The sequence below is a fragment of the Arachis hypogaea genome, chromosome 20 (genome assembly GCF_003086295.3).
Source record: "Arachis hypogaea cultivar Tifrunner chromosome 20, arahy.Tifrunner.gnm2.J5K5, whole genome shotgun sequence".
In the NCBI taxonomy this organism is placed as follows: Eukaryota; Viridiplantae; Streptophyta; class Magnoliopsida; order Fabales; family Fabaceae; genus Arachis; species Arachis hypogaea.
The window spans coordinates 67622744-67633381 of record NC_092055.1 but is presented as its reverse complement, the minus strand read 5'-3'; the positions used below and the strand labels follow the sequence as shown (position 1 = coordinate 67633381).

Here is a 10638-nt window from a genome sequence, read left to right as displayed (position 1 = left end):
TCTACATTTCTTTATTTTATTGTTTTAACTTCCTTATGTTATCTTGTTAATTTCTCATTTTCCTTGCTTTTTATGTTTATGCACACTGTTGTTATTTTAATTTACATTTAATGTAATTTATGTTTTTATGCTTATTTATTGCTTTCTTTAGTTGTTGTTATCATTTTCTTGCTTTTAGTAGTTAGCTTTTATTTTTATGCAATTTAATTTGATTTTATTTTCATGCTCACCAAGTGTTTGATAAAATGCTTGCCTTAGTCTTTACATAGTTTTTCTCTACTCTTGGCTTGGAATTGGTGACTTTGGTGACCCTTGAATCATTGATGTCCATTCTTGTTTGATATATTAGAGTAGTTAGTTAATTTGGTTTTCCTTTACTCTAAGTGACTCAATAGTGTTGACTTAGGACTTAGGGATTGAAATCAACTATCCCTATTTGACTTATCCTCGATGTAGGGTTGACTAAGTAGGATTAACTCTTCACAATCATTATGTGTTTATGGTCAATGATTAGGATAGGTAACCTTAGCTCCCAATCCTTGCTAAGAGGTTTCTTATATTTGAAATTTCCTTTCTTTGCATTTAATTGCTTTGACCTTTAATTGCTTTGAATTTTATTTCCTTGCATGTTCATTTAATTTATTGCTATTTACATTTCTTAAATAACTTATTATCCAACACCCATTTCCTCCTATAGCCAATAATTGTACATTTCATTGCAACTCCTAAGGAGAACGACCCGAGGTTGAATTACTCTTGATCTCGGTTACTTTAATTTGAATTAACATTTGATTGTGAGAATTTGTTGTTGGTTTGGACTATACTACCAATGATTTGATGCTTGTTTTAATTGATTCCAAACTATACAAAGAATTCTCGCTTTATCATCACTTCCCTATAAACTCTAGCCCAATCACATCCATACCACTTCCCCATGATCATCATAACCCCACCTACCCCCACCCACTTCAAAATCAAATTTCCCACCCAAAATCCACCCTATGGCCGAATCTACCCACTCCCTACTCCTATAAATACCCCTCTCCATAATCCCTTATACACACACCTCTCATACACTCATACACCCACAAGGCCGAGCCCTCTCTCTCCCTCTATATCCTTCTATTTTCTTCTTCTTCTACTCTAATCTTCTATTCTCTTTATTTTTGCTCGAGAACGAGCAAAGTTTTAAGTTTGGTGTGGAAAAAGCATAGCTTTTTTTCTTTCCATTACCATTTATGGCACCCAAGGTTGGAGAATCCACTAGAAAGAGGAAAGGAAAGGCAGTAGTCAATCCCTCTGAATCTTGGGAGATAGAGAGAATCATCACCAAAGCCCACCAAGACCACTTCTCTAAAGTATTGGCTGAGAAGAAAGTGATCCCTGGGGTCCCTTCCATGCTCAAGAAGAATGAGTATCCAGAAATCTGAAAAGATCCGGAGAAGAGGTTGGGAAGTCCAAATCAATCCCATTCAAGATATTGGGATTTTCATGGTGCAAGAGTTCTATGCTAATGCATGGGTTACTAAAAACCATGACACTAGTGTGAACCCAAATCCAAGGAATTGGAGCACCAAGGTCCGAGGAAGAATCTTAGATTTCAGCCTGGAAAGTGTGAGGTTGGCATTCAACTTGCCTCTATTTCAAGGAGATCCTTATCCTTACACTAGGAGAGTCAACTTTGACCAGAGATTGGATCAAGTGCTCTCTGACATCTGTGTGAAAGGAGCACAGTGGAAAAGGGATTCCCAAGGCAAGCCCATTCAACTAAGAAAGCTTGACCTAAAGCCCATAGCTAGAGGATGGTTGGAATTCATTCAAAGATCCATCATCCCCACTAGCAATCGGTTAGAAGTGACTGTTGACAGAGCCATCATGATTCATTGCATCATGATTGGAACTGAGGTGGAAGTACATGAGGTGATTCCTCAAGAAATGTACAAGCTAGCTGAGAAGCCTCACACCAATGCCAGGTTGGCATTCCCACACATCATCTGTCATCTATGCAATTCAGTTGGAATTGTCATAAATGGAGATGTCTCCATTCGGGAGGATAAGCCTGTCACTAAGAAGCGGATGGAGCAAACCAGAGAGCATGCACAAGAGCCTGTGCATCCGCCTCAACATGAGATCCCTGAGATGCCTCAAGGGATGTACTTTCCTCTCAAAAGCTATTGGGATCAATGAAAAACTTCTCTTGGAGAATTGAGCACTAACATGGAGCAATTGAGGATGGAGCATCAAGGATATGCCACTACCCTCAATGAAATAAGAGAAGACCAAAGAGCCATAAGGAAAGACCAAAGGGCTATGAGGGAAGAGCATGAAAGGCAAAGGGATGACATAGAAGAGATCAAGTATCACATTGGATCCTCAAGGAGGAGCACTAGAGCCACCCTTAAAGGTGGATTCGTTCTCTTTACACCCCTTTCCTGTTATTTTTCTGTTTTCTGTCTGTTTATTTATCTGTTCTTTTGTTAGTTGCATGATCATTTGCATTGATGTCTTTAAGTTGTAAAATGTTCCATATATCTCTCACCTTGCTTAAATAAAATTTTTATTGAAATGAATTGAGAGATGCATGAATTTCAAGTTTAAAATAAGATTAGTTTAATTAGTTTGATGTCGTGTCATTTGCTTTTGTTTTCTGAATGTATGATTAAACAATGCATATTTGAAGTTAAAATTTTAGAATGTTGGTGATAAACCACTATTTTATGGTTTATTTTGTGCTCAATTGAGTGAATTTTATCAACTCTTTACCCACTTATTCATACTATTTGCATGGTTTTACATTTGCCTTGCTAATTATGTGCTATGATTAAAAACATGCTTCTTTGGTCTTTAAATTGCTAATTATTAATCCTCTCTTATTACCATTAGATGCCTTGATATGTGTGTTAAGTGTTTTCAGAGATTATAGGGCAGGAATGGCTTGGAGGATGGAAAGGAAGCATGCAAAAGCGGAAGGAATACAAGAAGTTGGAGGAACTGCAAAGCTGTCAGCCTGACCTCTTCGCATGCAAACAGTCATAACTTGAGCTACAGAGGTCCAAACGATGCGGTTTTAGTTGCGTTGAAAAGCTAACGTCCGGGGCTTCGATTTGATATATAATATGCCATAGTTGCCATGACGCTAGGCGACGCGACCGCATGATCCATGCGGACGCGTCGCAGTGACGAAGAATCAGCGTGGCAGATTTCTTCTCCAGCGATTTCTGGGCTGTTTTCGACCCAATTTTCGGCCCAGAAAACTCAGATTAGAGGCTATAAAGTAGGGGAATGCATCCATTCATAAAAAAGCTTTCACATTCACAATTTTAGGATTTAGATGTAGTTTTTAGAGAGAGAGGTTCTCTCCTCTCTCTTAGGATTAGGATTTAGGATTTCTCTTAGTTTTAGGAGTGACTCTCAATCCCAGGTTCAATGTTCCTTTTATTTATTTTTCTAATTTAATTTATGAACTCTTCCATGTTATATTTGATATCTTCATTAGTGCTAATTGAGGTATTTTTAGATTTATGATTTGTTTCTTTTATTTATATAAATAATTTAGAATTTTTCCTTTTGGCTTTGGTTGAGTCATTGGAGACGCTTGAGTGGGAGAAAAATCTAATTCTCATTAAAATTGATAAGGATAGCCAGGATAGGACTTCCAGTTCTTCATACCTTGACAAGAAATTTTATTATTGTTAATTTATTTTACTTATCATTTAAATATATCTGTGCCCATTGCCCAAACTCCAAAACCCCAATTTACAGACTCATAACCAATAATAAGAACATACTTCCCTGCAATTCCTTGAGAAGACGACCCGAGGTTTGAATACTTTGGTTATCAATTTATTTAGGGGTTTGTTACTTGTGACAACCAAAACGTTTGTATGAAATGACTTTTGAAGGTTTAGAAACTATACTTGCAACGAGGATTTATCCGCAAATTTCTAGACCACGCAAAAGTGCTCTCATCAGTTGGCTCTTGAAAGAATAAGGAAAAAGGAAATATATTATTGATAATCTGAAAAATCTAAAATTGATTCTTGAAGCAAGAAAAAGCAGCAAAAAAAAAAAAGAAAAAGCATGTTGCAAAAGAAAAAATTTATTGTTATGCATGCAAAAAAGAACGAAAAATGGCGAAAAGAAAAAGAAAAAAAAATAAAAAGCAGAAAAATCCATTACTGCTCAAAAATGCAGGAAAAGGATGATAGATTGAAAAAGCCAATAACCCTTTAAACCAAAAGGCAAGGGTAAAAGGACTCAAGGCTTTAAGCATTAATGGATAGGAGGGCCCAAATGAATAAAATCCTGGCCTAAGCGGCTCAACCAAGCTGTCCCTAACTATATGCTTGTGGCGTAAAGGTGTCAAGTGAAAAGCTTGAGACTGAGCGGTTAAAGTCGTGGTCACCAGAGAAAAAAGAGTGTGCTTAAAAACTCTGGACACCTCTATCTGGGGACTCTAGCAAAGATGAGTCACAATCTGAAAAGGTTCACCCAGTTAAGGTGTCAGTGGCATTATTGTATCCGATGGTAATATTGGAAAACAAAGTGCTTAGGGTCACGACCAAGGCTTTAAAAGTTGTGTTCAAGAATAAAAAAGAAATGAACTAGGAGAGTCAATGATATCTTCTAGATTCTAAGTTCTTAAATATGCTAACCATTCTGAGTTTCAATGGATAGTGAGATGCCAAAACTATTCAGAAGCAAAAAGCTACTAAGTCCCGCTCATCTAATTGTAACTAAGCTTCATTTGAAACTTAGAAATTTATTGTATCTTAATTTTCTTTTTTCTCCTACTGTGTTTTTAATTGCTTGGGGACAAGCAATGATTTAAGTTTAGTGTTGTCATGAGCAGATATTTTATACGCTTTTTGGCATCATTTTCATATACTTTTTATTTAGTTTTTATTAAGTTTTTATAGGTTTTAGTGTTAAATTTACATTTCTGGATTCTACTATGAGTTTGTGTTTTTGTACAATTTCAAGTATTTTCTGGCTGAAATTGAGGAGCTGGAGCAGAAGTCTGATTCAGAGACAGAGAAAGCACTGCAAATGTTGTCCGCATCTGACCTACCTACATTTGAAAGAGCTTTTCTGGAGCTACAAAAGTCCAAATAGAGCGCTCTCAATGGCTATGAAAGCTGACTTCCAGAGCTTTCCAGCAATATATAATAGTCTATACGTTTTAATAACGATATGATAAAAGAAAAGAAAAGAAAAGAAGAACAACTGTTAGTGAAAATACAATATGATAAAAGAAATTAATAACGATCATTTATCCAATGATTTTCATTTATATAAAATCAAAATATATTTCTATAATTATGTGCGTAATTAAAATCAGACAATATTTGAGAGAAAAAAAATAGAATGGTACTAAGTGATTAAGTCATAGTTTAATTAAACATTTAACCAAGAGTCCAAAAGAACAAAAAAAATATACAACGTAAAGATCAGCTTCACTCTTCTTCTGATTCTCCCTTCATGATCCATTTGTCTTCTTCCCCTCACGTTCTTTTTCCTTTGTTCAACTTTCTTTTTTAGAAAACAAAATAAAAAGCAGAAAATAAGTAGAGTTGAAAAAAAAAGATGATTTTTTTTCAAAACATGCCTTTTTTTCTTTCTGTTTCTCTTGTTGCTCTTTGAGATAGAGAAATAGAAAACAGAAACATAAAAAAGAGTGTAATTTTCTATATATTTTTGTTTGTCTTCAAAGACTTATGTATTTTTTTTACAAAATTTTCTGTATTTTTTATAACAAAATTGTGTATTTATTTTTTAGTTTTTTTTTAATAGTAGTTTCAAAAACAAAACTTTTGGAGACGTGATTATAAAATCACATTTTCACCTAATATTTATCTAAGAATAATACTTGAAACATTGGACAGATATGCGCTTAAACAGTACTTAAACCTGAGCATGTTAATAAGTATTCTTTACACTTCTTTAAAAAATATATTTATAGTACCCCGATGCATTAGAAAGTTAAAGAATATATTTTACATGAAAAATTTATTGAGATTATATTTTTAAGAAACCAAAATAACTCGACAAAAATCAATAACATATATATAATAGATTTTTTGGTGCATGCCTTTGAATTTACAGGGCTCTCCATTGCCTGTGCTGCTTGACAATATAACACATAATCTCTCATGGATTAACATCCATTTTTTTTTTATTTTTGGCAGTATGGATTAACATCCTTGTGAACGAATAAAGTTGATAAAAGTATCAGAAATTTTAAATTTTAGAGAAAATGACAAATAGGTTATTGATCTTTTGATTCGAAGACATTTAAGTCCTTGAAGATTTAAAAATACATTTAAGTCCCTGACTTTTTTAAAACCTGGACATATCAATCCTTCATGTTCACTTGGATCTGTCAGACTCAACGAAAAAATCAAACGTGATTCTCGTTGTACTGACCTAATTGATACGGATACACACGTGTGAGAGATTTTAAAATTGGACAAATTAAACTCAGGGATCGATATGTCCTAATTTTAAAGAGGTCAAGAACTTAAATGTATTTTTAAATCCTCAGGGACTTAAATGTTTGCGGACCAAAAAGTTAGGGATCGATTTGTTCTTTTCTCTAAATTTTAATAACCATCTCTTGTGCTCAATATGTACCTGTTCCAACTTCCAATAAGCTACAATTGATTTTAAATATTGACTTGGTAGAAAACAATGCCTAAGCATCATTCTTTTGTTTCGATATAGAAATTCAGCATCAATTTTATTATACATATAAGTTTAGGAGGTTGATGTGGTGGTGTTCCACAATTTAGACAATGAAACCCAAAACTTACAAGACGCCTCCACCACTAAGATCATTAGAAGGAATTTAATTCAAGAACATTGAGATAGTATGTCCCTACCAATTGACCTAACAGTGAGATGACGTACAAAAAGTAAAATTGATTTACATAATAAAATATTCTGACTACTTGAATGAACTGAAGAAGTTGACTGTGTCATTGAGGGCCTGGATAAAATTGTCAACATCCTTCTTAGTGTTATAGAAATAGGCTTGCACGTGCACTTGCATTGACTCCCAATTACCGATGGAGGGGTTGGGCACAATGGTAACCTGATCTGATAGCCACTCCATGCTGAAAAGATGTTACATTATCAATTGCAATTCAAGACAGAAATAATTTCCAAACATGCTCAATGCAATGATGATCATAATTCAAAAAATGCTAAATAGTACGTCTTTTTAGCAGGCATACAATTGCAAATGATCATCATGATTGCTATCTATAGCTTCTTTGTTGAAAAAAATGGTTCTTGGAGAACTTTGCGTGTGGGGACTGGGGATGGTGATTTTATCCTCTTACCTATTGATCAAGAAATGTTGCAAGATCGGTAGCGTGAATATTTTCAATATTGAAAGAACAAAGTGCAGCTCGTTTAATTTTTTCTGAAGGTGCCAGCCCATAGATGCGAATATTTGGGATTGAAAGGAGCCTTTCATAAAGATATCTTCCCAGCTCCACCTGTGAAATTTCACATTTCATTGGAATGAAAATAGTTAACCTTGCACCAGACAAACAGTTAATATCAACATATGTGACTATGCACAAGCGTGGAAAGATTTATCAAATTTAATTTACAGTGCAGTTTCTCTCACATAAGCATAGATCATTTTCATTTAGAACGCATTTTGTTAACCATTTCTATCAGTTTTCCTTTTTGGGTTGTCCCCCCAAAAGAAAAAGAAAAAAGTTAAGAGGAACATTAAGCTTGTTAATGCTTTTGATAGATTCATAGCATGTATCTTTCTTGTTCTTTGAATCATAAAATAGCTTGTCGTTTAAAAGATTGAAGCCTAAGTTACCTCATAATCATGTGTGGTTTGCATACCAATCCTAGATAAGTAATCAATTGCTGCTCCTAAACCAGTTGCTTCCCCAATTGCTGGTGTTCCGGCCTCAAATCTTGGACAATCAGAGTGCATCAAATAATTAGACACAGTCAACTAATAGTATACAAAACAGAAAAAAGTTGCATAGATAACAACAACTACATATTATCTATCACTTATTATCTATTACTAACAGTAACTGTAGATGGTTGATACTTTTGAAGTTAAAGGATTTAGAAGTTAAAATATGTCAGTAACACTGACCACTGAGTTAATTTTAAAAACATAGAAGCAAAGAAATTATTAGACATGGACATGCAAATTAATAGAACCACAAATGCTCTTCATCAAACTTGTGATCTCCACCCAAGGTCACATAAGACTATCCATATGATAAGAGTCGGGAAAAGCAAGTTCACAAACCTGGATGGAGGTTCAGCCCAAGTTGAGTGATCAAGAAATACATCTGAAATCATTTCACCACCACCTAGACAAAGAAGAGGCCGAGGTTGCCATCAGTATATTAGCTTCAAAAGATAATATCATTAATCATGGTTCCAAAAAAAATAGGGCTTCAATTTTATTTTATAGTCGTTTCCTATTTGAACGGGAAGACGCAAGGGAAATACCATGTCTAATTACTTACCTAAAAAGGGAAGCATGGACGACAAGAGGTCTATTTTACCATATAAGAATCCAACCCCTGTAGGCCCACACATCTAGAAGAAGTATTTGACAAACTTATTATAATTGTTCCAAAGACATACAAGCAACAAAAAGTTAATAATCCTAACCTTGTGAGAAGAAGCAACAAGAAAATCAACATTGAGGCTGTGAACATCAATTGTCATGTGTGGAACACTCTGATAGGCATCTACAATCACTTTTGCTCCAACATCATGAGCCCAGTTAGCAATATCTCTAACAGGAATACCGAAGCTGTACAAAAATATCAAAATTAGTTCATTTTAGCTATAAACTCCAAAAGTGAGCAACAAGTACTACCAGCTGCAATGCTGCATAAAATAGAAGTCTAAAAATTGAAGAAACACAGCAAGAGAAATTAGGATGCTGTTATAGTTCATATACGATGTATGCACTGATATTTAACCTTATTAAGGTTGTAATGGAATTGAGTACTGCACTAAGAATTAGTTTCTGCTTGATATTAATAAGATTTTTTTAACTTATAGAACAACCAGATTTTGTGGATTCCATTATAGAATAAGTTTTGGATTGCCACTTCATACTCCACTAATGACCACTTTACAAATTCATTTGCAAAGTAAACTCTGTTCTTAAAAGTGTGATTAAATCAAACCCTACAGAATGCTGATACAAGCGCCACTTATCAGCCTCTGTGAGACATAGAGCTCCCATTTAAACTAAAGACAATCCTTTCAGCAGCCTGGCTGTTTTGGAATTGACTCTCCTAGTAATAGGTTTCGCCTCTTACCTTTTCATACCTAATATGTTTCTTAAAGTTCAATGAGGGGGAAAAAATACTAATTTGGAACGTTCAATGCTAAGTGATACCTAATTTGAAAATTTTTGCAGAAGAACATTGAGTATGCCATATAGCAAGCTTAGAAACCTAGTGACCTTGTTGTGACATAAAAAGTTCATCAAGCCATCAACCCAAGAGGCACATGATCTTTGATGGTATACATATTAAAGTATTGTTCAATCAACACAAAGAAACATAATAAGAAATAAGAAACATACCAAGCACATTTGAAACATGATGGACAACAACTTGGTCTTCCATGACAGCAGTTCTTTCAATTTGTCCATATCTGGAATTTCATATTGGTTTAAGTTCACAAATTTCAAAACAGCCCCAACTTTTTGAGCTAGTAGTTACCAAGGAACAATCGCACTGTGATGTTCAGCAACCGTAAGTATAATCTGTAAGAATATATATATATATATATATATATATATATATATATATATATAGTGGAGGATTTGATGAGGGCATGATTTGGAGATAATGGTGGAACACAAACATTAACAAGGATACCAAGACCAGGGAAATTTAATTAACTAAAAAACACCCAATGTTTCTTGATATTCAAATTTCTATTATTGAATTCCTTTTGCAAATTCAAATTAATCCTTAATACTTTCTTCAAAACTTAAGAAGACCCACAAAATGATCTCAGGCTTTTGAACAATTATGTTATTTGACATTCATAAAGATATATATCATTAAGAATAATGCTACACATCCAAGTGACTTTTGTTAACCAAGTCCAACTAAGTTAGTCTAACATCAACAAAAATAATTTAAAGATACCATTACTCCAAGTCTTATTGTTTAACTTGGTTGGACTTGGTTTATAAAAAGACTTGGATGAATAACATAACTCTATCATTAAATACCTCATCATCTCTTTTTAAATTTGACAAGCCCCAAGAATAAGCCACTAGATTCATAGCTTCAGTAGCATTTCTCGTAAATACAATTTTACTAGAGTCAGAAGCATTTATAAAACTTGCAACCTTCCTTCTAGCTGCTTCATTGGTGCACGAAATTGTGATCATCAACAATGGCGCCAAAGAACTTGGAGCTCTTAAACGTGAATTACACTTTGTCACAATTCCACACAACTAACCAGCAAGTGCACTGGGTCGTCCAAGTAATAAACCTTACGTGAGTAAGGGTCGATCCCACGGAGACTGTCGGCTTGAAGCAAGCTATGGTCACCTTGTAGATCTCAGTCAGGCGAATTCAGATGGTGATGGAGAATTGATAATTAAAAGAT

The 10638-nt window shown here is 34.4% G+C and overlaps 1 pseudogene; it reads right to left on the bottom strand.

Moving 5' to 3' along the window:
• Window positions 1-6651: 6651 nt before the first annotated feature.
• LOC112783812 (cysteine desulfurase 1, chloroplastic-like) lies at window positions 6652-10389 on the bottom strand (annotated as a pseudogene).
• Between the last annotated feature and the right edge of the window lie 249 nt (window positions 10390-10638).